Genomic DNA, 27,629 nt, shown 5'->3' on the forward strand with positions numbered 1-27,629 from the left:
TTAAAAATGAGTTCCAGGGTAATTTTTTGAAGAAATTCCTAGTACTTCTTAAGATTTTTCCGGAGGAAGATTCTGGAAGATTTCATGTTTTTCGAATAAATTTTTGAAGGATTCCCAAAGGTAAAATCTCAAATATGGAAATACCGGTGGCAGATTTGTGTCATCTTATATTCTTTGTTATTTTCATGAATAGTAGTAGTTTCAATATCGTAAAAAAAACGTTTATGATGAACAATTTGTAACTACCGTCATGGATGGACTATCTCTCTATATAAGAATGAGTTTGCTTTTCCTTCGAGGCATCATAACTTACGAATGGTTGGGCTCGAAATGAAATCGATCTAGAGTGTGACGCTGCAATCAATTAAAAGATCGGACAGATTCGCCTAGTGCGAAATAAAAATGGCAGGTCTGCTCATCAAAATCAGCCTTCAAAGAATTTACCAACACAGCTATGATTTGCAATGAAGTTTGAGCAGCGACGGTCTATTCTCGTTCGAAAATGCGCACAAGTTGTGAAAGAATATGGCCCTATTTTTATTTGAAAATATTATTATTATTTATTCAGACTAAGGCCGAAGTGGCCTGTGCGGTATATAAGAGTTTTCTCCATTCGGCTCGGTCCATGGCTACACGTCGCCAACCACGCAGTCTACGGAGGGTCCGCAAATCATCTTCCACCTGATCGATCCACCTTGCCCGCTGCGCACCTCGCCTTCTTGTGCCCGTCAGATCGTTGTCGAGAACCATTTTCACCGGGTTATTGTCCGACATTCTGGCTACGTGCTCGGCCCACCGCAGTCGTCCGATTTTCGCGGTGTGAACGATGGATGGTTCTCCCAGCAGCTCATCCACGTACCGTCCGCCATCTGCACCCCACCATAGATGGTACGCAGCACTTTCCTTTCGAAAACTCCAAGTGCGCGTTGGTCCTCCACGTGCATCGTCCAGGTCTCGTGTCCATAGAGGACTACCGGTCTAATGAGCATTTTGTAGATTACTCTATTCGATCGGAGCGTCTTGCGGAGTCCAAAGTATGTACGATTTCCAGCCACTATGCGTCTCCGATTTTCTCTGCTAGTATCATTTACGGCAGTCACCAGTGAGCCCAAGTACACAAATTCTTCTACCACCTCGATTTCGTCACCACCGATGCAAACTCGCGGTGGGTGGCTCACATTGTCTTCTCTTGAACCCCTTCCTCTCATGTACTTCGTCTTCGACGTGTTGATGACTAGTCCGATCCGCTTAGCTTCCTTCTTCAGTCTGATGTAGGCTTCCTCCATCTTCTCAAAGTAACGTGTCATAATATCTATGTCGTCGGCGAAGCCAAATAGCTGGACGGACTTATTGAAAATTGTACCACTCGTGTTAATCCCTGCTCTTCGTATTACCCCTTCCAAAGCGATGTTGAATAGTAGACACGAAAGACCATCACCTTGCCATAACCCTCTGCGCGTTTCAAAGGGACTCGATAATGCCCCTGAAACTCGAACTACGCACATCACCCGATCCATCGTCGCTTTGTTCAACCATGTCAGTTTTTCCGCAAAACCGTGTTCGTGCTTTAGCTGCCATAACTGGTCCCGATCGATTATATCATATGCGGCTTTGAAGTCGATGAATAGTTGATGTGTGGGCACGTTGTATTCGCGGCATTTCTGTAGTACTTGGCGAATGGCGAACACCTGGTCCGTGGTAGAGCGTTCGCCCATAAAACCCGCCTGGTACTGCCCCACGAACTCCCTTGCAATTGGTACTAGTCGACGACATAAAATTTGGGAGAGTACCTTGTAGGCGGCGTTCAGCAACGTGATTGCGCGGTAGTTATTACAATCCCTTTTTGTAGATGGGACACACGACACCTTCCATCCACTCCTGCGGCAAAACTTACTCCTCCCAAACCAAGTGATGGTGATGACCTAGTGCAGCGCTCTAGCCAGTGCCTCACCACCGTGTATAAATAGCTCTCCTGGTAGTTGGTCAACCCCAGGGTCTCTTTTGTTCTTCAACCGGCCAATATCCTTCTGGATTTCCTGGAGATCCGGAGCCGGTAAAATTATGTCCTGCGCGCGTTCCCCCAGGTCCATCATCATACCGCCATCTTCGTCTGCCACATCGCCATTCAGGTGTTCTTCGTAGTGCTGCCGCCACCTTTGGATCACCACACGCTCGTTCGTAAGAAGGTTCCCGTTTATGTCCTTGCACATATCATATCATTCCAGCTGCTGCGCGTAGTCTTGGGCTAGTCTACCGTCTTGTAGCCGCCCAATGTTTAGCCGCGGCGGACGACTCCACAATGAAGTAGTGGTCGGATTTAATATTCGCACTGCGGTAGTGCGTAAGTTCGTGATGTCGGAGAAGAATTTGCCGTCGATTAAAACGTGGTCGATTTGGTTTTCCGTTACATGATTAGGTGATTTCCATGTGGCCTTGTGGGTATACTTGCGGGGGAAGAAAGTGCTTCGAACTACCATTCCGCGGGAGGCTGCACAGTTTATGCTTCGTTTGCCGTTGTCATTCGATGCAGTATGCAGACTATCCGGTCCGATGACCGGTCTATACATTTTCCTCCCTTCCTACCTGAGCATTCATGTCACCGATGACGATTTTGACGTCCCGCAGTAGGCATCCATCGTATGTCTGCTCCAGCTGTGCATAGAACGCTTCTTTCTCGTCGTCGGGTCTCCCTTCGTGTGAGCTGTGCACGTTGATGATGCTACAGTTGAAGAATCGGCCTTTTATCCTCAGCTTGCTCGATGCCCGCTTTTCCACACTTTCTATCCTGTCCAGCAGATTTCCTGCAGAGCTACGACGTCGAAGTTGCGGGGATGTAATTCATCGTAGATTATCCTGTCGCAACCTGCGAAGCCGACTTGCAGTTCCATGTTCCAAGCTTCCAATCGTGATCCTTCATTCGTCGCCTAAGTCGTTGCAGATTGTATCGAGTCGTATTATCTTCTATGTCGTCCGTAATGTTTTTTTTTTCTAAAGGCGGCATAGTGGGCCTGCGCAAACCTACTGTCTCGTCGAAGGGCCGTCGTGTCAGCGCTGTTTAGCGTCCCACCTAACACCAGGACTTGAGCTTGTGTGCTTTCAGCGGCACACCGTCGCTTTGGCGGAGCCTACTTTCGGATACATGCAGCTTTTTATAGAAGTTTAACAGGGCCCACTATTGAACCCCACCACATCCTAGGCAGGCACCACAACTCGCAGATGGCCTGGGGAGGGATCGTCAAACCCTTGGACATAGTCCCTGCTGCACGTGCCCGATTATATACCGATAGCTGCCATATTGTAGATTCTTCAACTTTTACACCCAAATTTCTTATGGAGAGCCTTTTGGAATTAGATGGCTATCCAATTGGAGATCCATAATTATAAAGCATGAAAGCTACCATTGCTGGCCACGCCCATCCACTCCATGTTAGGAAATTTCCTCCTAGGTGGCAATCCACTGGATTGGCTATTGGGCTTGCACTGGCTAATAAGCCTACTCTTAAACGCTTTTACTCGCTATCTGAATCGAGAAAAAAGAATGGTACTAGGCAAAACGGGAAAAAAGGAAAAAAATCTGCATCAAACACTTCGATCGTGTTGGTGTTGGGCACACCAGCTTGTCCAGGAGAACACAAAGTGAAAAACTAATTTTTGCATCGAAGAGCAGACAATTTCATAGTGCAGGATCGGTCGTGTTGTAGAAGCTTTTTAAACGAAGCATATTGATTCTGCGTTGGATTGATTTAAACACGGTTTTCATCTCGCGTCTTGAAAATAACTTTATTTACAATAAATATTCAGTCGCTTACTAAAATGATTTCCCATGAATTTCCTTCTCAGCTAATCAACTATCCCTTTCCCGGGACGCTCACGGAGATGCAAAGGATTCCTCAGTCTTTTGTAGTAATGAGTGTCGAACTAATTTTCCTTCTCTAATCCTAAACTGAGGGCTATGAGGACGTGGCCGACTTCGTTAGAGAACTTGTGTTAATGAAACTTCAAAGCATGTACAGTGAGAATCAGTGTTGTGCTGAATCATTTTCAGACGATAATGATTGCAATTTTCATGTGAAAACTTTTCACGCGAAAACAGTAGGCGAGTTGTCGCCGGCGACAACTTCTCAAATGTTGTACTCAAACGATAATAAACACAGAATTTTCATTTATGCATTAACTTTTACTAATATCAGCTAATTGTCAATAGTCCCGTTATATCTTCTTTTTGGCGTTATGGTTTCAAGGTAGTAAGGAAAAAGAGTTCAAAATGTAACGGTAAATGGCTCAAATCAAGATGCGATTTTCAAACGATTCTCAATCGCCTGCGAGTTTTTATCACTTGATAATTTAAAAATAAGATCGCGGGTGAGTGTTGATCACCCTCGATTTTTTATAAATTTGATTTTTCCCATCCCTGGTGAGAATAGTTTTCTTATCCCAAGAAGGCTATTCAATTTGTGAGCTGTGCATATTTGTTGACCAATCCCGACTAGCAACTACGATGTGTACAGTCAATATAGCTAAGCTAAGCTAAGGTAATTAGTTGTATAGGTAAATAAAGTAGGCATATAAGATTAGATTAGGTACCTAGCGTAGTATAAATAGTGTAAGCTGCGATTGTTTTCTTCAAGTCGAGTCAAGTACAAGACACTGAAGACGACCTCACAGTTGAGGTCGAAATACGTATCTGCAAAGATAACAAAACGTAGTGGAATTAAATGGAGAGTACTAAACTCGTCTTAGATGGTTGTTTTCATTTTTTGGTTACCTCCAATACATTTTTCAAATCAAAATCTTCCACATAACGTACATATTCACATATTTGAGTTTTTAGAACATTAAAGATATAAGTCCAACAAAATGTCGCTTTTCTCGTCTCTATTCACATGTGCATACATAAGGATTATATCACAACAAAAAAAATCATGGTGACACCTGTTCCAGAAAAGACCAACTGCAGGTTTCTTCGTGTTTACGCGTTGGGAGTCGGTCCCAAAAGGACCAGTTCAATATTTTCGCAAATATTAGCAATATAAAGGTTAGAGTTATTCAAATTTTAACTTGTTTGCTCCCCGATGCTTAAACGATAGCATTTGCCATTTTAATAATCCTCCTAAATTTTGAGCTAATTTGGATGTTACTTAGGTGAGCACGCGCAGTTTGAAGCTTGTATGGAAATTACTGTGAAAATTAACCCTTATGTGAGAGATCGTTCCTTGAGGTGGCGTCTGGACTATTTTAAAATAATCTACACGTTGATTACATAAAATACTTCCTATACTAAAAGCCAGTTGTTGTTACGAAGCGATTTGTCGTTTGGAAGAAAAGTTATGAAGTAAACAAAAATGCTCATCATTGATATTGATGTTACTCTTTTACATGTTAAATTAAATGTCCCACGGTTCAGAATTTTTCCCTCATAACTTTTCTGACAAGCATCAAATCGTTTCGCAACAAAGACGATCTATTTCCTTGTTCAATTTTCTTGTTTCCATTTCCAAATGAAATAAATTAAGCATCGGGGTGCAAAAAAGTCAAAATTTGAATCACTCTAATCCCCCCCTCCTTAGCCGTGCGATAAGATGCGCTGCTACAAAGCAAGATCATGCTGAGGGTGGCTGGGATCGATTCCCGGTGCCGTACCTTCATCATGATGACCAAATGCAGAAATAGTTGGCTTAGAAACCTCGCAGTTAATAGATGTGGAAGTGCTAAATGAACATTAAGTTGCGAGGCGGCAATGTCCCAGTGGGGGATGCAATGCCAATGAAGAAGAAGAAGAAGAAGAAGAAGAGATTAGCAATAAGGGTACCAAACTTCTGGGATCTGTTTCTGGGAATATTGGTCACCCTTCGGTCATCTCCGAGGTCTTTGGGAGAGCATCGGGAGGCATCAATATCGGATGTCAAAATTCTTCGTTTCATACAAAATGATAAAGTTTAATACCTATATTACCATAGTTTGCGATATTTTGAAAATTTCGCCATAGTTTGTAATATGTTGGAAATAACCAATAATAATGGATCTCTCCAAGGCCCGCCAAGGGACTCGGAACCGCCTTTAGGTAGAAAATATCCCTAGAATCATATCCAGATGTCATAATTCCAGCTGTCTTGCCAAATACTAAAGTTTGATATCCATGTTGCCATAACTTGTGATATTTCGTAAATGGCCGATTTTGAGCCTCCAGAGGCTCTCCCAAAGACTGTGGAACTACCTTCCGAGTGGCCAATATCCCAAAGTTCATATCTGGATGTCATAACTCCATTTGTCATGCCAAATACCAAAGTTTGATTCGCATACTGCCCTAGTTATATAGCCATAGTAGTATTTTGAAAATAGCTGCCCATCGTACCCTTCCGGCTTGAGCTACCTTCTGCATACTGGGTTCGCCGTAGAGCTAGGCGAGCTCATGATCCATACTTCGCAGCCACATACCGTCTTCTTGCACACCGCCAAAGATGGGCCTAAGCACCCGGCTCTCAAATACTCTGAGTGCTTGCAAGTCCTCTTCGAGCATGGGCATGGGCATGAGTTTCATGTCCGTAGAGGACTACCGGTCTTTTGAGCGTACATGACTCATTTGGAGCGGGTATGAATCTGTTTCAATCGTAATTTCTTCTGGAGGTTTCCGTCTATCGTAACAATGTCTGCCAGGCAGGACCTCTCGCGATCGGTTCCGCCCATTAGTATGGAGTTTCTCTTCGATGCATTCACTACCAGTCAAACTTTTGTTGCTTCACGTTTCAAGCGGGTGTACAATTTTGCCACCTTTTCAAATTACTGATTTTCAAATATACAAATCGAGGCCTTTATATTCGTTTCAAGGTATCTGTTATGAACTTCAAAATTCTTTATTTGAAATTCAATTAATACTTAAATAGAAATATCCAACCTTCCCTATGCCTGCTTTCCATTACCAAGTTCAATCAACGTTATAGTGAAATCGCACCTTTCTAAGGTTCACTGTAGATCGCCGTTCTGATAACGAACAACCTCATAGTTTTATCTTTGGCACCGCTTTAGATAGTTTTGCTTGATAAAATGCTGCGATAGCATGTAACCATTCGGTTTCATGTATCCGAGTAGTATTTATGCTGTCCCCAAACTAGCACGACTTTTCTCAACGTCCTAGACGACGATTATTTGGCTCTACTTTTTTCTCATCTTTGATTCGCTCTAAACAGCTATAATTACTATATAACGTTAGCGTTGATATGTACGTAGTCCGTTTGCTACGAATGCTCAGTGTACATCCAACTCCAACAAAACTGCGTGATAGCGAAGAGTTGCCGGCGCGTCGTCGCTACGGAGCATTAGCGTCAGTTTGTGAAAACCTTGAGGAAATCAGTATCCAATGTTGCGTTAGTTAATATAGTGTAAATGTGTGGAGGGACAAAAGTTCCTATGCGATCTACCGCAGTAATAATCCTAATTGCGTTACACCGTAAAGCCGAATTCATTCGCCAGAACAGTGCCAGTGCGGGTTGTTGGTAACACAATTTTCCGTGATGGAAAACTTGGGAAAATCAAAGCGAAGTTAGTGGGAGTCGATTGCCCGTTTCGAGTGGAAACGGACGACGTTAACACGACACAAGTTGGCGCTTTTTCATCGAAGTCGGTCACGTGGAAAGAAGCGAAGAGAAAAATGACCAAGTTCAGCTCGAAAGAGTTCAACGGCTAATAAAGTGATTTTGTCGTGCTACTGATTTGCCGGATTCGAAGCAAAACGAAATAAAAGTTTTTTTTCCTCGCTGCTGTGTTTGAGATTTGATATCGGTACCGGAAAGAAGTTCGTACGGTATTTTGTTCGTTGCCGAAAAGAGGGAAACAGTGTAGGAACTGCAAAAGTTTCCTAATCTGGAACCTGATTGTGCTTGACAGGGGAAAAATTGCCACATTAAGGTATGTTGGAGGAATTGCTCCCAAGGCTACAAAAAGTAGGTAAATACTGTGAAATAAAATATGTATAAGAACAATATGGGGAAGCACTACGAGCGAAGCAAACCGTCACGCGTTATCGTGGATCCGAATTAAGATACATTTGGCAGTGGGCTTCAAGGGCTTTGATTCAGTCAAACGGAACAAAAAGTGATTCCGTGGCTCATTTGAATACGTCTATAATTTGGATTTTAACAGCAAGCGTAATGGTTCTTCGGTATCTGTATTTTTTCTTAATTATAAAAACCCGGACATAAAAAAATGTAATAATTCTCTAACGCCTTTCGGCAACAAGAAACAATATCTGATATTATATTACTTGGATTTGAAAATCAAGATTCTTATATTTCTTTCAGCTTTGCTGAGTTCAATCTAAATGTATAGCCATGTCATTTAGTCACAGTCACAACACTCACAATTTCAATCACCTAAATCGAGTTTAGTTTCCTCACGTGAAAGAAAAAAATCTGGGAAAACGCGGTACGACATCAACAACAGACGAAGTATGAATGCTTCGTCATAAAATCTGTTCGTTCTCGTTACATCGCTGATGAGTAATGAAATTATAAAAGTCGTACCCAAATGGCAAGTGCAGCTGTTTTGATTCGTCCGCGTCATCATCTGCTGATGCACCGGCGACTGGCGCGACGATGACGTTGATTATTCTGACGGATGGGGAGGGGTAATGATGCCGTGGCAACATTGTAGAAGTGCGCTGCGCGCCATGTCGGGTAGACAACGCCATGCATGAAGGATTCATTTTGTAGGGCTTTATGGTTTTGTAATTTACTTTTAGTTGGTATTCAAGGGATCTATTTTCAGTCGCTACACGTGATAGGTGTATTTTTGAAAATGTAATTATAATTTCCTGAATAGGTTTAGCATCCGCTATCTATAGCACATTTAGTGATCATAATATGTACCTTTATAGACATTGAATGTTTGATGGGAAATTACTTGAAAATTCCATGACACTATGGACAATTTGTCTACTTGGGCTTTGAAGCTGGTTATTAAAATCTCTCAGGAGATAAAATAAGAATAATCCACCTGGCGGTGATAGTAACTTTCTAGATTCAATTGTTTGAAATGGAATGATAGTCTATCGATAAAACTCTGTTGTGCGAGAAAGGCAATTTGGAACCATTTATTGTCAAACCCTGATTACGGAAATGGTGTTGTGATACACACGGACTATTGTAGCCACCGGGAGGACTTGAACATCTGTAAAAATAGCTAATTCATAAATTTCATAGGATTTTAAGAATAATTTCTTGTTGCAACCCACTCATTATGGGGAGGGGTCGTTTGGCCGAATGCCAGTAGGCCGAACAGACCATTAGGCCAAAAGTCATTTGGCCGAAAGGGTCGTTTGACCGAAAGGGTCGTTTGGCCAAAAGGGTAATTTTTCCGAAAGGGTCGTGTGGCCGAAAAGTCATTTGGTCGAAAGGGTCATTTGACCGAAAGGGTCATTTGGCCGAAAGGGTAATTTGGTCGAAAGGGTCATTTGGCCGAAAGGGTCATTTGGCCGAAAGGGTCGTTTGGCCGAAAGGGTTATTTGGCCGAAAGGGTCATTTGGCCGAAAGGGTAATTTGGCCGAAAGGGTCATTTGGCCGAAAGGGTCATTTGGCCGAAAGGGTCATTTGGCCGAAAGGGTCATTAGGCCGAAAAGGTAATTTGGCCGAATAGGACATTTGGCCGAATAGGTCATTTGAAAAGTGAGAAATTAGGAGTAAGAAGAGAGACGTCTCAATTCTCATCCCTCATTTCTCTCTTCTCACTTTTTACAGTGAGAAGTGAGAAATGAGGAATGATAATTGAGACTTCTCTTCTTACTAGGACATTTGGCCGACGTCTCACTACTCACTTCGCGCTTCTCAGTTTTTACAGCGAGATGTGAGAAATGAGGAGTGAGAAGTGAGACGTGTCACTTCTTACTCCTCATTTCTCACTTCTCACTGTGAAAAGTGAGTATTGCGACGTGGGTAGTGAGACGTCTCACTACTCACTTCGCACTACTCATTTTTTACAGCGAGAAGTGAGAAATGAGGAGTTAGAAGTGAATTGTTTATGTACCAAATGGAATTGTCAGTGGGAAACCCAATCTCAATCGAACAATGGGAAACTCAAAGATGTTGGCTAAAATTGCCCACTACGCAGAAGAAGTCCATGCTACCGTTCCTGGTGATGGTAGATAATACACAACCAAGAAACAAGTATTAACAAACGAACAGATACAGAACCACTAAATATGTTTAACACTGAATTTCTGAACAAAATACACAAAACTTATGACACGCAGAAACACAATATTACAAAGCAACAGACAGTAAACAGTACATATTATAGATAGTGAAATAGTGAGGACAAATAAAAGAAAATTACCTAAATGACACGTTAGTAACAACATTCAATTGATTAATTACAATAATCAATCTTATACAGTGATACGAAACCAAAGACCCAAAAACGGATTTATGTTAAGACAGACAAATTTGACAAAAACAGACCACTAGTAAGTCAACGAACATACAAGTTATAAACAATTATGATACACCTAGAGATGTCGTAAAATCCCGATAAATCGATTAGGAACTAATCGATTACTCTCGATTCTTGACGATTATTGAATCGATTCATCGTTGAGTAGTAATCGAATCAAAATTAATCGATTATCATAACGATGAATCGATTAATCGAAGTAATCGACATCTAAAAGTTGTCGTAAAATCCCGATTAATCGATTAGTAACTAATCGATTACTCTCGATTCTTGTCGATTATTGAATCGATTAATCGTTGGGAAGTAATCGATTCAAAATTAATCGATTATCACAACAAATAATCGATTAATCGAAGTAATCGATTAATTTGCGACATCTCTAGATACACCGTCGTCGGACGTCGGACAGTAGTAAAACCCTGTCCCTGACTCTGGAATTAAGACTGCATGCCAAGAAAAACTCCTAAAATATCGAAATCACAGTCGATCCATCACCATAACAAAAACACAAAATCGGATTGGATCCGTTATGTTGCCAAAAGCTGATGGTTTTTCTTTTTTTTCATGATATACTTAGTTTTCTTTACTTATTGTGACACTTTTTATCGAGAATTTTGAAATCAAAGCATTCTTCTTGAAAAAAAAAACCTATTCCTATATTGTATGATAACTCTGAGAGCTCATTCAAGTTTAGTCATCCAGTGATGAATTTCCAGGAGTACAAGATTTCCAAGACTTTCCAAAACGTTCTCAAGTTAAGCTCCCAACATGGACAACACGGTTCAATAAGCATACGAGCTTCATCTGTACTCAATCCATCTGGAAACGAGATGTTCAAAGTCCTCCAGCAAGTTCTAAAGTTCAGCTGAAAGTATCTATCGGACCAATCACGTCCTCATCATCGGTACAAATTCAATCCGGTTCCATGAGTATATGCGCTCAACTCCATGGCGTTTTGGAGGACCGACAAGGTCAGTGTCAGTTTTTGACGTAGGACTACGTCTGTGTTTTCTATATTGGGGTACACTTTACGATTGCGAAAATCGGGGACCGTCACGAAAATATGATAGACTTTAAATTTTAATTTCTAAGCCGTTTCTCGATGGATTTTCAATTTTTTTGGACCATTCTATCAAGGATGAGTCAACGCTTCTTTGTATTTATATGAAAATACTGAATTTTAACTATTTATTATCGAAAATTGATAAAATGTTTAGAAATAGGTCAACCACGTACATGCATCACTAGCACAGACATCAAAATCAATCACTTGCGGGTTTGGATCTAATCCTCAGTTTGAACAAGATTTTACGCAGAGCAGACGCATCAAAGCGATCGCAGCGGAGCGGACACAGCATCACGGAGGCGCTAATGACATTTTCAAAGGAAATCCATCGCATTGGTGGTGGTGCTCGATATGTTGCTGCAGATCATTCAACCTAAACGAACCAGAATTTCATATGAAGAAAAGGTTGACCATAAAAATAGCACTGTAGCGATCCCGCACCGCCAGTGCCGATGCTGAAAATTTATTACAAATTGTGGTGTCAGTTAGTTGGAAAGGAATATTGGGAAAAGAAAATTGGTTCTTCTCAGGAACGACATTTTACGAAAAGAAAGAGTTAATTGCGAAAATGGACTGTTTCGGTGGCATCGGGTTTGGCGTGGTAGTTTGGTTACTGTTAGTGATTCCATCCATTCAAATTCACTGCATCATCTCCCTCCGACGCGCTATCAAATTCGCTATTTACGATTGAGTTTTGCACTTTGAAGAAAGTTTATTTCGGATAGTCGGATCAGCCTTCTTTTGTATAAAATGGTGGCTTTTGTATAAAATCAATGAAGACGCCACCTCAGTGGAAACTTTACACAGCAACCACCCATCGGTGAACGTCGCTCGGACAGCCAGATGCCGAAAGCTAATGTTTTGCAATATGAAGAAACTCTGAAGAATCTGTTGTCGTTCCTCGCAACAATACGCATCTAAGATAAACTACATCTCATAACCAAATTCAGAATCGAAAAAAAATCATAGGATTCTTAGAATTTGTCATTCTTCGAAAGGTCCGTTGTCTGCGGAATCTCGATCGAAATGGCTCGCGCGCGCCGAAAAGCAGCTTTCTTATATCTAAAGAAGTCATTCCATCAGCACCGCCCCTTCATTAATCGTCGAGTGCACATTATATTTACACCCATATCAGATCACAAAGGGGCGGGGCTAACGAGCTTAATTTATTAAATACAAAAAAGCTGCTTTCCGGCGCGCGCGATCCATTTTAATCGGGATACCACAGACAGCGGTTCGACATTCAATGCAGCGGAGCGGACACAGCAGCACTGAGTGGGTGGCAATGCTGAAAAAATATTTCAACTTTTGGAGGCTTAGCGAAAAATCATCGAGTGGCGGTCGGACAGTTGCAACGCAAGGTGTTGACAAGCGATTGGATGCAGTTAGTTATTGGACAGAAGGCGCATTGGGAAAAGAAAATTGGTTCTTCTCAGGACCAACATTTTATGGAAAGAAAGAGTTAATTGCGAAAATGGACTGTTTCGGTGGCATCGGGTTTGGCGTGGTAGCTTGGTTGCTGTTAGTGATCCCATCCATTCAAATTTATTCCATCATCTCCCTCCGACGCGCTATCAAATTCGCTATTTACGATTGAGTTTTGCACTTTGAAGAAAGTTTATTTCGGATAGTCGGATCAACCTTCTTTTGTATAAAATCAATGAAGACGCCACCTCAGTGGAAACTTTCTACAGCAACCACCTATCGGTGAACGTCGCTCGGACAGACAGATGGCAAGAGATAATAATTGGTAATATGGAGAAACTTCGTCTTGAGTGAAATGTCTGCTGTTATTCCTCGTAACAATACACATCTAAGATAAACTACATCTCATAACCAAATTCAGAATCGAGAAAATTTCATAGGATTCTTAGAATTTGTCATTCTCCGAATGGTCCGATGTCTGCGAAATCCATATCGAAATGGCTCGCGCGCGCCGAAAAGCAGCTTTCTTATATCTAATGAAGTCATTCCATTAGCCCCGCCCCTTCATCAATCGTTATGAGTGCACATTTTATTTACACCCATATTAGATCACAACGGGGCGGGACTAACGGGCTTAATTTATTAAATACAAGAAAGCTGCTATTCGGCACGCGCGAGCCGTTTGACCGGGATTCGGTTCGACATTCGATGCTGCGGAGCGGACACAGCAGCACGAAGGCGGTCGGACAATTTCAACGCAAGGTACTGTCAAGCGTTTGGATGCAGTTAGTTATTGGAAAGACGCATTGGGAAAAGAAAATTGGTTCTTCTCAGGACCATTATTTTATGGAAAGAAAGAGTTAATTGCGAAAATGGATTGTTTCGGCGGCATCGGGTTGTGCATGGTAGCTTGGTTGCTGTTAGTGATTCCACCCGTTCAAATTAATTGCATCATCTCCCTCCGCCGCGCTATCAAATTTGCACTTTAAAGAAAGTTCATATCGGATTGTCAGATCAACCTTCTTTTGAATGCATAAAGGCTTTTTTGGAGGACACCATCCTCAAAAATGGCCGAAATAAAGGAGAAATAAGCAGAATCAGAAGTGGCATGAAACCAAACGCAAATATATTTATATGCAACGTTTGGTCTTTGCCCGCGATGTAAGCGTTCGTGGCAAAGTAAGGATTGTGATGTCCACGACTGAAAGCCAGTCGAGTGGCTTCAGCGGCCAATGAGTCATGTTAATTTCACGGTTAGAGACTCAAAGTCCATCCAACTGGGAACAACCATTCGACTTCTTGATTCAGTTGGCTTCCGAGCAGTTTGCTCAATGTTAATAAAACGACACAAATTATTATGGCAAATACTATCAATTTCGAATAGCTACGTAGTCCTATGTCACCTTTGCGTACAACCCGATTGGGCTGCACCTTCGAGTTTTTTCTTTCCTTTCTTTATTTGGTAGGCACTCTGTGTTTCTTAACCGCTACTGTGCCGAGCTCTAATGTGGATAAGATTTTCATTATTCATCATTATGGTCGTTGCCACCCCATCTCATCGTGAGTCCGTTGTGTTCGTTTATCCAAGTCGTCCATCCGATGATCGTTGCATTCCCAGGTAACCACTAGCACTTTAATTCGCCTTTTCGGCTATATAGGGCTATAAAAGAGCCAGTATAAAGTTTGTTAGCTCTGTGATAGCATTTTAGTCGCACGTACGACTTATTTTAATGCTTACGGTTACCTGGGTTGTTCGGTTGCCATTTATGTACGGTTGCGTGTGTGGTGATTGCGCCTTTTCGACGCCTCTCACCAACTGTAGGTGTTATTAACACGAGAACGCCATCTTGCAAATCGGCGTCCTGTTGCTGGTAGTTTTCCGCGTGCCTAAGTGCACCTCCGGAGCGAGGAATTACCATTTGGCTGGCCAACGTTTGGTTATTCGTTTCCGGGGTTGACAACTGTTGGCCCCAGTTCTGCGAGACGACTTCCGTGGACCAAAGCTATCCGGTCGGCAGACGACTTCCAGTGAGCGGTGCGTAGTGAAGAAGCCGATCGTCCCCGAGCTTGGCAAGACCTGTCAAGTGAGAATCACCGAGGTTGCCAACATTTTGCCCAGAGGTGCCGGGACTTCTCGTATTCCTGAGGGTACTTTCTCGCCCGGACCGACGGGCGGTACCACGCCACGAACGCCATTTTGTCATACGGAGTCCTGATAATGACAGCTATTATTCGTACCAGCTTTTCTCACGTATCGTGCCAACTAACGCCGTGTTATCGGCTTCCGTTAACGGATGAAAATTCCGGAATTTACCTCGGCCATAAGATCGTCGAGAAGCAACACCACGTGGAACGCCGCCGGGTCATTCGACGACCATCTGGCCAACGACCATCAAGCTATACGTCGCGCCAGTACCTAACGCCATCTGCGATAGTGGCACTGCTAACTGACCAAGCCATTGCCACTGTATCTCATCGTCGCCCAAACCGCAGAATGAACCATAAAGGTAAAGTGTTAAGAATAAAGTCCTTGGGACCTGGGAGAAAGGAGGCATGTTGCGCCCACCCCGGAAGCTGCCGTTGGTCAGACCAGCAGCTTGGGGTCTAGGCTAGTCCCTTTCTGGGAACTCCCAGGGTCATAATGGTCGGCATGCTCCCCTAATTTGGGAATGTCTTTTTCATTATTTACTTGATGGAAAATAAAGTGGAGGGTAAACGGAAGGAACAGGAAAAGAAAATGGAAAGGCGCATGAAACAAGCTTCTGGGGAAGGAGCCCCAGATAAGGACTTCAATAAGCCAAAGGCGAAGCGTAAATCAAATACATATAGTTTTTGTTCGCTACTTAAAAGTGCAAACCGTTATCTAATAATAGATGTACGGAAGTACTGATAAGAAGTTTGTGTGAATTTGAGATAAATTCGCTCATTTTATGCCGATAAACTATGCGATCGCATTTGATCTAGTCTAATCTTTATAAACTGGTAAAGCTTTTAGCGGGAAAGAGTATTTGAAATGATGGTATGTTGAATATGAGAATATGCATCAAGGGATTTCAGTAACGATGGCTAAATCAGATTATGGAGAGGGAGGGAGATCAGTATCTGACTTTCTTTAAAGTAGAAATTTATTGGTTCATCCAAAACAAACAGTGCCACCAAACTACCGTCAGACCCACTCCAAAAACTCAAATACCTTGATCTGAATATCCCACTCCGGAATTGTTTTGTTCTTGATACGACTTGGACCAATCACTATTCTCATAATCAACCAATTCACTCCAAAGTTGAAGTTCATTGAAATATCAGTAGTTTTTTCGAAATTGAATTGTTCGTCATCGAAAGGGCTAATGGCGATTCCGATGGTCATCCACTTCATATAAGGGTTCTTCTTGATGTGACCAGGTTCAACAGAAATCAAAATCGAATAGCAAGCAAAAATTGAGAGCTATTTTATTTTCCTAATTAAATCCATTTTTTGTCGTGAATTCACACACTACTGGATCTTTTTTTTTTACTTGCATTGGTTTATTGAATCTTTCAGAAAATCGTTAAACTTCAGCGGATTTCTAGAAATGTTGTGGTCTTTTAATAATCCTTACTTTCTACCTATTGGAACATATGCAGGTTATAGAGATTCATAAAGGAAAAGGCTTTAGGAATTCATAAAGCAAAAATTCATTAGACCCTCCTCGCAAAAAAAAAAATAAATTTCCCTGCTCATAGAACGTTTTTTTTAACATCTGAGTAAGGGGCGCCTTATAAAGGTTTCGCCTGGGAGTCCACGCTACGGCTCTGAGCGTAACGCATTATAATGCTCGCCTTCTTGAACAAACTGATTTCATCTGAATATCATTTTTTCGCACAGGAAACTAGTGAAACAAATGCAAAACAATATTTTATACAATATGGATGAATTAGCAGTTTAGTTTAGAAATCAAGAAAATGTCACCAGGAGGGTCCAAAATGTGTAGGGGTCCAAATCAAGTTGGTTACCCTACAGGACGTTTTGGAGAATCACAATGGTCCGTAGTAGCTTGTAAAAGTAATGAGTGGAATTCTATTAGCTCAACGAACCTGCTGGAATGTTTAGCAATGCACGGGTACATCATTTAGAAATTGTTCAAGAGTGAAATGCATGTTCTGAAATCCAGGACGATTTGGCGACAGAGAAAAATCTACAGTAGCTTGTAATATTTAATGGAATCTTATTAGCATAATGGATCTGCTGGGGTGTTCAGCGAAACACGTCAAAAGGGGAGGTCGCATATTATGATTATGGATTTCCACGTTTTATTTCAATACAAAAAAAATAATTGTGTTTAACTGAATGTTTCCAAACTCGAATAACATCCGGTAGACAAAGGCTATCCCAGTATGAATGCTGGTAGAATTGATAGGAAAATGATATCAGCGGTCGATCCAAAACAAAACTATTTATGTTTGCTTCAAAAACTCGATTTGAAGCGCATATTTAATTCAAAACTAGTTTTGGTCTAATTTAAGAGTAACAATATGTTTGTTTCAAACGTATTTATTTCTGTTTGCACAGCATATTTTTCTGTGTTTAAGAACATACCAAACAAACTCATATTCTTAGTTTGGAATATTCACGTAGGGTAAGACGGTATAATATGCCCTCCCTAAGGCAATTCCTTGATAACTTTTTACTTTTCAAAGCAATTTATGCAAACTTTGTGTTATTTGGTAGTCCAGGAAGTCGCAAATGCATTGCCCGTGAGTAGTCATATAAAAATATTACAGATAACACGTAATACAGCTTTTTTGAAAAGTCGTGAAAAAAGAATTTTAAAAAGTGCCCTTCATTAGTATTTTATCAATCCCATAATAAAAAGGCTACAAATCCTTATGCGCTTGACATTAAAAAAACCAACATAGGCCCATTGAAGCAGGTGTGAATTACATTTCAATATTTTTCAAACAATTTGGAAGCAACTGCTGCAGTCTCGCTGCGCTTGTGTCCAGTTGGTAAGTGCATGTTTTGAGGACAGTATGCCAGAGTCGCTCCAGAATATTGAGCAAACAAACATGAAAAGTTACATCAAAACTGTAACTTTTTGTATTTTGCTATTATTTTCATTGTGTAATACAAAAATACTTCCACATTCACAAAGTATGATGGGTTTACAAATACTTATAGGTACCAACTGATTTTGACTTTTAATTAGTTATAGTTTTCTAGAAATCAAAGGGGGGCGTTTTGGCTAGGTGGGGCGCATTATATCGTCTTACCCTACTAGATTTTCCAGAGGGGGGAGGGTAGTTTGGCCGAAAGCTTCTTCTTCTTCTTCTTCTTACTGGCATATACATCCCCACAATGGGACAGAGCCGCCTCGCAGCTTAGTGTTCATTCAGCACTTCCACAGTTATTAACTGCGAGGTTTCTTAGCCAAGTTACCATGTTTGCATTTGTATATCATGAGGCTAACACGATGATACTTTTATGCCCAGAGAAGTCAAGACAATTTCCAATCCGCAAATTGCCTAGACCGGCAACGGGAATCGAACCCAGCCGCCCTCAGCATGGCCTTGCTTAATAGCCGCGCGTCTTACCGCACGGCTAAGAAAGGCCCCGACAAAAAGTCGGTCGAAAGCTATTTCGCCGAACGGATCATTTGGTTAAATAGGACATTTTTCCGAATAGGTCATTTAGCCGAATAGGTCATTTGGCCCAATTGGCCATGGGGCCGAACAAATGGATATTCGGCTATATGACCCTTTCGTCCTGAAGATCTGTCCGGCCAAATGGTATATTCGGCCAAACAACATTCGGCCTAGTAGCCTACGGCCAAATGGCTCCTCTGCCGCCTTGCAGAGAACCAACTGTTGACTACAATAGACCATGTGTATGCCACAACGCCAACATCAGAATAAGGCAGGCGAAAGAGGCTCGGAAGCCTGCTTTCAAGAGGCTCAGAAGCCTGCTTTCATGAGGCTCGGAAGCCTGCTTCCAAGAGACTCAAAAGCCTCCTTTCAAGAGGCTCGGGAGCCTCCTTACAAGAGGCTCGGAAGCCTCTTTTCAAGAGGCTCGGAAGCCTCTTTTCAATACGCTCGGAAATCTCCTTTCAAGAGGCTCGGAAGCCTCCTTTCAAGAGGCTCGGAATCAGCCTTTCAAGAGGCTCAGGCCTCCTTTCAAGAGGCTCAGAAGCCTCCTTTCAAGAGGCTCAGGCCTCCTTTCAAGAGGCTTGGAAGCCTCCTTTCAAGAGGCTCAAGCCTCCTTCCAAGAGGCTCAGGAAGCCTCCTTCCAAGAGGCTCAGAAGCCTCCTTCCAAGAGGCTCAGAAGCCTCCTTCCAAGAGGCTCAGGAAGCCTCCTTCCAAGAGGCCTCAAGCCTCCTTCCAAGAGGCTCGGAAGCCTCCTTCCAAGAGGCTCGGAAGCTTCCTTCCAAGAGGCTCGGAAGCTTCCTTCCAAGAGGCTCGGAAGCCTTCTTCTAAGTGGCTCAGAAGCCTCCTTTCAAGAGGCTCGGAAGCCAACTTTCAAGAGGCTCCGAAGCCTTATTTCAAGAGGCTCGGAAGCCTCCTTTCAAGAGGCTCGGAAGCCTCCTTTCAAGAAGCTCGGAAGCCTCCTTTCAAGAGGCTCAGAAGCCTCCTTTCAAGAGGCTCGGAAGCCTCCTTTCAAGAGGCTCGGAAGCCTCCTTTCAAGAGGCTCGGAAGCCTCCTTTCAAGAGGCTCGGAAGCCTTCTTTCAAGAGCATCGGCAACGTATCTTCTAACTACTCTATCGTATATCCTTCCGTTGTTGTCCTCCAAGAAAATGTTGGTTCGTTCCATTACAGATATGCAACATTGCCAGATCAGCATCGTAATTACTTACGCACCATAAACTTCATTTCTATCCTTCATTTTCTATTGTATTATTGTATTCCCTTAACACTGCTGAACCGCGTGTGAAACAGTTCCCCATATAGGGTGTCCGAGAAAGTATAAGCACGATTTAGAAATGACATTATAACTTTGTTTTTTTTTTTGAAATAATTGATTATTGTTTCGTTTTTATGGCCTTCACTATGCTTACCTGCAGATCAGTATCACTTTTCCGAGATCCTTTTGATCGTACACCAAAGAGTGGGATTTTGATCAGATGGTACCCATTAGCTTCAGCACAGATCGTTTGTCAATGATTTAGGCTAGATTTTCAATCTTTTTTCCTTTCCGCTTCCTATATATGCTTACTAAAATGTGCCTTTGTCAAAGCACAAAAAGTTATAATAGGAATTTCCTGAGAATGAATACAGAGATTAGAGAAAACATCTCTTCAGTACAGATGGGACTCTTTTTGCTTTGTACCAGATTACCGTGTCCATCGCATAAGACACTGATATCAAAACCGACCAAAATATTATTGGGTTATGATGCTTTCGAGTAATGGACAATAACCGCCGCCACAAAAAGTCCTGAACGTACACATCAATTGTTATTGTATCGATCACTGCAAAAAATTCCACACTTACAAATTGCTTACAAAATCATTGCTTTTTTACAGAATGTACATAAATCAACTTGCTTATCAAGTCAATACTTCGCCCGCACGGATCAGGTTGAAATGGTCCCGTGGAATCATTTTATAACCGAACTTCACTCATGGTTTACCATCATCATCACCTTGCATAACGAGCTTCCACACAAAAATTTATCGTATAACTTATGGGCCCATATTCTGACATATGCAGCATGTTATTCACTTCTTTTTTTCTTCTTCTGCTCCCTGAAAGTCCGTAATTCATTTTGTGTCTTGTTCGGTCTATTGACACGTATTGACGGGGTATTGACACTTTTTGGAGCGAAATCATTTTTCGGCGAATGAGCGAAACGATGCGATTCTGCGTGAAAAACTCATACGCGATGCTCCCTATGCAGAATCGCAAGCGAGTCAGCTCGTGCATGAGGCTTCGGTGAGTAAGATTTTAGCATGATTCTACCAATACTGATTGCAAACTGCTCCGATGCTCTTATCTTCTATTTTCGCCATCTGACTCAGTGAATGTTGGGAATAGTGCATCATCCGTGCAAAGTCTGTTGGCGTTTTCAAGGAAAAAGTTTCGCATTCCTATGAAATTTAACCAAATGGCACTTATGAATCACAGAGCGACAGAATCTATATATCTATCTATATCTATATCTATATCTATATCTATATATATATATATATATATATATAAAACTCAATGTTTGTATGTTTGTATGTATGTTTGTATGTATGTTCCAGCATAATTTCGGAACGCATTGACCGATTTTAACCAAATTTGGAACACACATTCTTTATCTTAAGGAGATAGGGGGGTTATGGATGCTGTTCGGAAAGGGGGAGGGTATAAGGGGAGGGTGTAATGGGAGGGGTATTGCTTAGTCATCCATCAACTCAGTGTACCTTCTGAACCCCTTGGCCGATCTCAACCAAATTTGGGACACGCATTCTTTATTTTAAGGAGACGACGATAGGGGGGTTATGGATGCTTATGATATCAGACTGGGTAGGACTGTCATAGCTGAACGAGAGAGGGTATATTTATTAAACGAACAGTTTAGTATACCTTTTTATCGCATGGGTGAATTCAAACCAAATATTTAAACACGTATTGTTTACCCAAAGGAAACTATTTTAGAGAGGCTGGGAGGAGTTTTTGAAATGCGGGAGGATGTTGGGGTTGGGTATTGTTTAGAAAACGACTTAATTTAAAATCCCTCTTATTTAGTTCATCCGAGGTTCTTTGACATTGTACAATGCTCCGAAAACAATTCCTCAAAAATAGCAAATCCTCGACAATAACATTTCCCTGAAAATGACATATCCCTGAATGAAGCAGGCCATTAACATAACACTATTTGGCCTAAGGTCATTCAACATGAAGTGAATTTGGGATAATACTGAACAGCATCAGAAAAATCTTTCATAGAAAGCATGCATTTGCTGGGTATAAAGCAATGATAATTGTTACCCTTCATCGGAATCATAGTTTGCCCAGTGAAAATCAATGAATAATGTATTTCCTTCTGGATGGTGGATGTGATTTCTCCTTTAAAAGTAGGTATTTTCCCGGAATAAGGCAATGGTGGGTGTGATCTCTTCTTTAAAAATATGGGTTTGCCCGGAATAAAACATCGGTAGATGTTTTCCTTCTTTAGAAATAGACGTTTGCCCGGAATAAGGCTATTCAAACCCCCTTCTTTAAAATCAGTCAATATTTCCAAAAGCCTTCTTTTAATCAAATGATGAAGTATCAACAAGTAAACACAATTACCCTGTTAATCAATTGGTTTTATTATTTTCTGATTGTGAAAAGAAAACTGCGAACCAAACTGGCAACTCTGAGCAAGGCCGGGTACATAAAGCTAGAATAACTTAAACAATGATGCTCAGTAATTACCTGTTATTTAAAATTTATCTGAAAACAATAGGAGCGCATCATAATCGTGCTTATACTTTCTGGAACACCCTATAACTAACAATATTTAAAGGAATCATGAAAAACTGAATTATTGAAAAATATGATTTCGGCTCCGTAACGCTTCACGGCAAATGAGCCTCATACATCAATGCACGATTAAAACGTTTTATTCAATTGTACAGAGATGAAGAAGTTTTGTCAAGCCTGCTAGAAATATACTCTAACGCCAACCACCACTTTAGGAATTCTAAGCTTGGAAGCAGTAGTTGATGATAGAATGACATTATTAGAGCGGTTTCTCTTGAATGTCACTTTTAATTTCAAGTTCTATTTTATTGGTTTACTAGCCACGTGATAGCAGGGGCAAGGTGACAGAAAAGGAACCCACCACAATCATTAACTTTTCCCCAAAACAATATTTGAAATGGAAAACCAAAGGGCTAATGTACCTGAGTCAGAAACGATTTTCATGTTTAAATTTACTACTCGGTACCTTGCGTGTCTATTTCACTTCAACCCCTGACATACCGTCCTATGTAATCCTGACACACATTTCCGGTGATTAAGCATTTTTCGTGTCAAAGTAAATTCCACCGCCACGAAAAGGGAAACAACCTAAACCCATCCAACAGCAAACAAACTCATCAGCAATCATCCCCCTATCCCTAATTTGTGTTTCTTCACCAGCAGTATAGTGGAATGCATATGGTCGGTATCACCAAATGGCACACGAGCCACAAAAGCTTGGGACCAACAACCCACAGTCATCCTTCTCCAGTACTGGCCCGGACTGAATAAATAATGATCGAAATCAGCTTTCCGTCCTGAAGCTCCCCACGTGCCCACCCGAATGGGAAGGTACGAAGAAAGATACAAGCAGCAACCCCCACAAGTGCGGTATTGTTAGATGATTTAAATTTCTGAGTCTTATAAATAAATATGTTGGGGAAAAAGTGGGTATATTGGAATGGGATATATCGCCAGGGACTTTTATATTTTTCAACCTAATTGAAAAGTTAAATCATGAGTTTATTATATTGATAATATAATAAAATTAACTTAAAGATTTTAAAAATTGCATGTAGCAGTTAAAAGCATCGACGGATCGGAAGTCAAATTCAGCATATTTGGCATGGTATTATAGCGTGTGCAGCATTCTATCACTGAAATTTAGAATATGTTGCATTTGTGTTGCCTTAGACTTCACTAAACACAATCAAAACAAAATTGTAACTGTTCCTAGCCTACATCCAGTTTTACAGCTCTCAATTCAATTTCAACATAATAAAACTATGTCATCGGGCTTCAATTCCACTCGTATACTTGGTATCAGCCTAATAGCACTTATCTCGTTGGGGCCCAGTCGGTGAGCACCTCTGTTCTGGAGGGGTTGAAAAACGACCTTCCCAAAAAGTGTCTAGGAGGGAGCACCCTTCCCAAACCCAGTCGTTCGCCACACATTCTGGCAATAAACAGTACGGATATGAGCCAAATGACTGTAAGAACCACCGGCGGCAGCATTGAAAGCTAACTCGTAGACAATAGCCATGTGCTCGTTCTGACAAAGGTATACGACTCTAAAGAAGTGACATATTTGGATAGTAGAAAAGGGTAAAATGTTGCTGAGTGCGTCTATGAGCAAAATGATTTGGACTATCTTTGAAGTTATTAAAATATTTTGATTTTAATGAATCCTGTTTACATATATCGTATCGGTTGATAACATCTTAACGTATTTAACGGAAGTGAACGGTAATCAAATATTATCAAAAATATTAGGAAAGAAGACTAGGAACATTTCTTGTACCACCTGCTACATATGTAGATAGACTCCTTCTCATGTTGTGTTACTTTGAGGATGAATGTAGTTGCTCTCAAGGTACTCTTTGTTCCTCAGCCTCAGCCTCAGCCAGCGCATTGCCATAGAAAAACTATTGAGAAACCCTACGTTTTCATGCCGCCACAGCAATTTGCGGGTTTGGCTCCAATCATCGATGTCGAGGAAAGTGTACACAGCAGCGCAGCAATAAAGGTTTTGGAATTGGAAGTACGCAATATTAATCGGTATTTTTCAGGGCCAAACATTTTACACAAGAAAAGGAGGGAGTGAAAGAAAATCATGCAGGAAATATCTTAATAGAAGAAACACAATCCAGAAGGACGCAATTTGCTAGTTTTGTTTCAATTCACTCAAGGGGCGTACACTAATAATTACGTAAGCAATTTTTCTAGGTTTTTCAACCCCCCTCCCCATGTAAGATTTTTCCCATACAAATAATTTTTATTTATATTGAGCGTAAGAAAATGGCAGACCACCCTCTCCCCATAAGTGCTTACGTAATTAGTGTACGACCCCCAAGTAGCATTATTCACAGAAAAAATACACATATGTGATACAATTTTTTGTTAGAGAACTCAATTTTGAGTACAATGTTCAAATTGGTAACTCACTAATAGCTCTCTCGCATGATTGCTGTTAAAAACAAACAGGGCTGCATCAACCCAACGCACAATGGAAAAAATTCCATAACGGGAATAAATTCAATATCTCGGTTCGGTATGCGCGGATTGCGCTGAATTTTGACACAACTCAAATAAGGGGCAATGGGGTAAAACGAGGTCTTGCAGCGTCGTGCAGTGAAATTAATCACCAATGCGCCCCAGAAAGTTCTATGATTTGTCTCAAAATTTCAGCGCAATCCGCGCATGTCGAACCAAGATATTGAATTTATTCGCGTTATGGACATATTTTTTTACATTGGATAACGTGTGCATAACGGCCTACGACTAATTGATTTCGCCGCCTCCAAGAATATGGCCATTCGCAGCCCCTACTTCCAACACAGCCTCCCGTATCGGTACACCTGGAGATCACCACTGCAGACAGAATCACAAATCGACCACGTTCTGATTGATGGACGGCACTTATCCGACATTTTCGACGTCAGGACATATCGTGGCGCTAACATCGACTCTGACCACTATCTGGTGATGGTTAAACTGCGCCCAAAACTATCCGTCATCAACAATGTTCGGTACCGACGACCGCCGCGGTACGACCTAGAGCGACTGAAGCAACCTGATGTCGCCACTGCATACGCGCAGCATCTCGAGGCAGCGTTGCCGGAAGAGGTTGAGCTCGATGGGGCCCCTCTTGAGGACTGCTGGAATACAGTCAAAGCAGCCATTAACGACGCAGCGGAGAACAACGTCGGGTATATGGGTCGAAGTCGACGAAACGATTGGTTCGACGAAGAGTGCAGACAGATTCTGGAGGAGAAGGACGCAGCGCGGGCGGTCGCGCTGCAGCAAGGTACCCGGTAGAACGTGAAACGTTATAGACGGAAGCGGAGACAGCAGACCCGCCTTTTTCAGGAGAAGAAACGCCGCCTGGAAGAAGCGGACAACTGTGCCGTTCTCAAGATACACGCAAATTCTATCAGAAGCTCAATGCATCCCGCAAAGGCTTCGTGCCGCGAGCCGAAATGTGCCGGGATAAGGATGGGAGCATCTTGACGGACGAACGTGTGGTGATCGAAAGGTGGAAGCAGCACTACGAGGAACATCTGAATGGCGCTGAGAGTACAGGCAGTGAAAGTCAAGGCAGCGGAGGAGATGTCTACGTCAGTTCAGCGGACGATGGAAGCCAGCCAGCCCCCACCTTGAGGGAAGTTAAGGATGCCATTCAACAGCTAAAGACCAACAATGCAGCTGGTAAGGATGGTATCGGAGTTGAGCTCATCAAGATGGGCCTGGAAAAGCTGGCCACTTGCCTGCACAAACTGATAGTCAGAATCTGGGAAACCGAACAGCTACCGGAGGAGTGGAAGGAAGGGGTTATATGCCCCATCTACAAGAAAGGCGACAAAGTGGAGTGTGAGAACTTTCGAGCGATCACCATCCTTAATGCCGCCTACAAAGTGATATCCCAGATCATCTTCCGTCGTCTGTCACCATTAGTGAACGAGTTCGTGGGAAGTTATCAAGCCGGCTTCGTTGACGGCCGCTCGACAACGGACCAGATCTTTACTGTACGGCAAATCCTTCAAAAATGCCGTGAATACCAGGTCCCAACGCACCATCTGTTCGTTGATTTCAAGGCGGCATACGACAGTATAGACCGCGTAGAGCTATGGAAAATTATGGACGAGAACAGCTTCCCTGGGAAGCTTACAAGACTGATCAAAGCAACGGTGGATGGTGTGCAAAACTGTGTGAAGATTTCGGGCGAACACTCCAGTTCGTTCGAATCGCGCCAGGGACTAAGACAAGGTGATGGACTTTCGTGCCTGTTGTTCAACATTGCGCTAGAAGGTGTCATGCGGAGAGCCGGGTGTAACAGCCGGGGTACGATTTTCAACAGATCCAGTCAATTTATTTGCTTCGCGGATGAAATGGACATTGTCGGCCGAACATTTGCAAAGGTGTCAAAACTGTACACCCGCCTGAAACGTGAAGCAACAAAAGTTGGACTGGTGGTGAATGCGTCAAAGACAAAGTACATGCTTGTGGGCGGAACCGAGCGCGACAGGGCCCGCCTGGGAAGCAGTGTTACGATAGACGGGGATACCTTCGAGGTGGTCGAGGAATTCGTCTACCTCGGATCCTTGCTAACGGCTGACAACAACGTTAGTCGTGAAATACGAAGGCGCATCATCTGTGGAAGTCGGGCCTACTACGGGCTCCAGAAGAAACTCGGTCGAAAAAGATTCGCCACCGCACCAAATGTGTCATGTACAAGACGTTAATAAGACCGGTTGTCCTCTACGGACATGAAACATGGACAATGCTCGAGGAGGACTTGCAAGCACTCGGAGTATTCGAGAGACGGGTGCTTAGGACCATCTTTGGCGGTGTGCAAGAAGACGGTGTGTGGCGGCGAAGAATGAACCATGAGCTCGCCCAACTCTACGGCGAACCCAGTATCCAGAAGGTAGCTAAAGCCGGAAGAGTACGATGGGCAGGACATGTTGCAAGAATGCCGGACAGCAACCCTGCAAAGATGGTGTTCGCCTCCGATCCGGCAGGTACGAGACGGCGTGGAGCGCAGCGAGCGAGATGGGCAGACCAGGTGCAGAACGACTTGGCGAGCGTGGGGCGTATCCGAGGATGGAGAGATGCGGCCTCGAACCGTGCATTGTGGCGTCAAATTGTTGATTCAGTGTTATCTGTTTAGATGTTAACTAAATAAATGAAAATGAAATGAAAATGTGCATAAACTTGAATTTGTGTTTGGCAAAAATTCAACGCGGGAGGCAAAGTATTCATCATCTGTTTTTGACAGTTTAACCACTTACC

The 27,629-nt window shown here is 42.3% G+C and overlaps 1 protein-coding gene across 4 annotated transcripts in view; it reads left to right on the forward strand.

Moving 5' to 3' along the window:
* Positions 1 to 27,629, forward strand: part of LOC134225874 (transmembrane protein 164) — a 117,506-nt gene that overhangs the window by 5,740 nt on the left and 84,137 nt on the right. The window contains exon 1 of one of the 4 annotated variants that reach the window (XM_062706299.1): positions 7,705 to 7,902. The exons of the other annotated variants lie outside the window; for them this stretch is intronic. The gene's annotated coding sequence lies outside the window, so the exon portion shown is untranslated. Of the gene's footprint in view, positions 1 to 7,704; positions 7,903 to 27,629 lie in introns of those variants that run through there. 4 annotated transcript variants of the gene reach the window in all.

Source organism: Armigeres subalbatus, chromosome 3 (assembly GCF_024139115.2).
Source record: "Armigeres subalbatus isolate Guangzhou_Male chromosome 3, GZ_Asu_2, whole genome shotgun sequence".
NCBI classification, from domain to species: Eukaryota; Metazoa; Arthropoda; class Insecta; order Diptera; family Culicidae; genus Armigeres; species Armigeres subalbatus.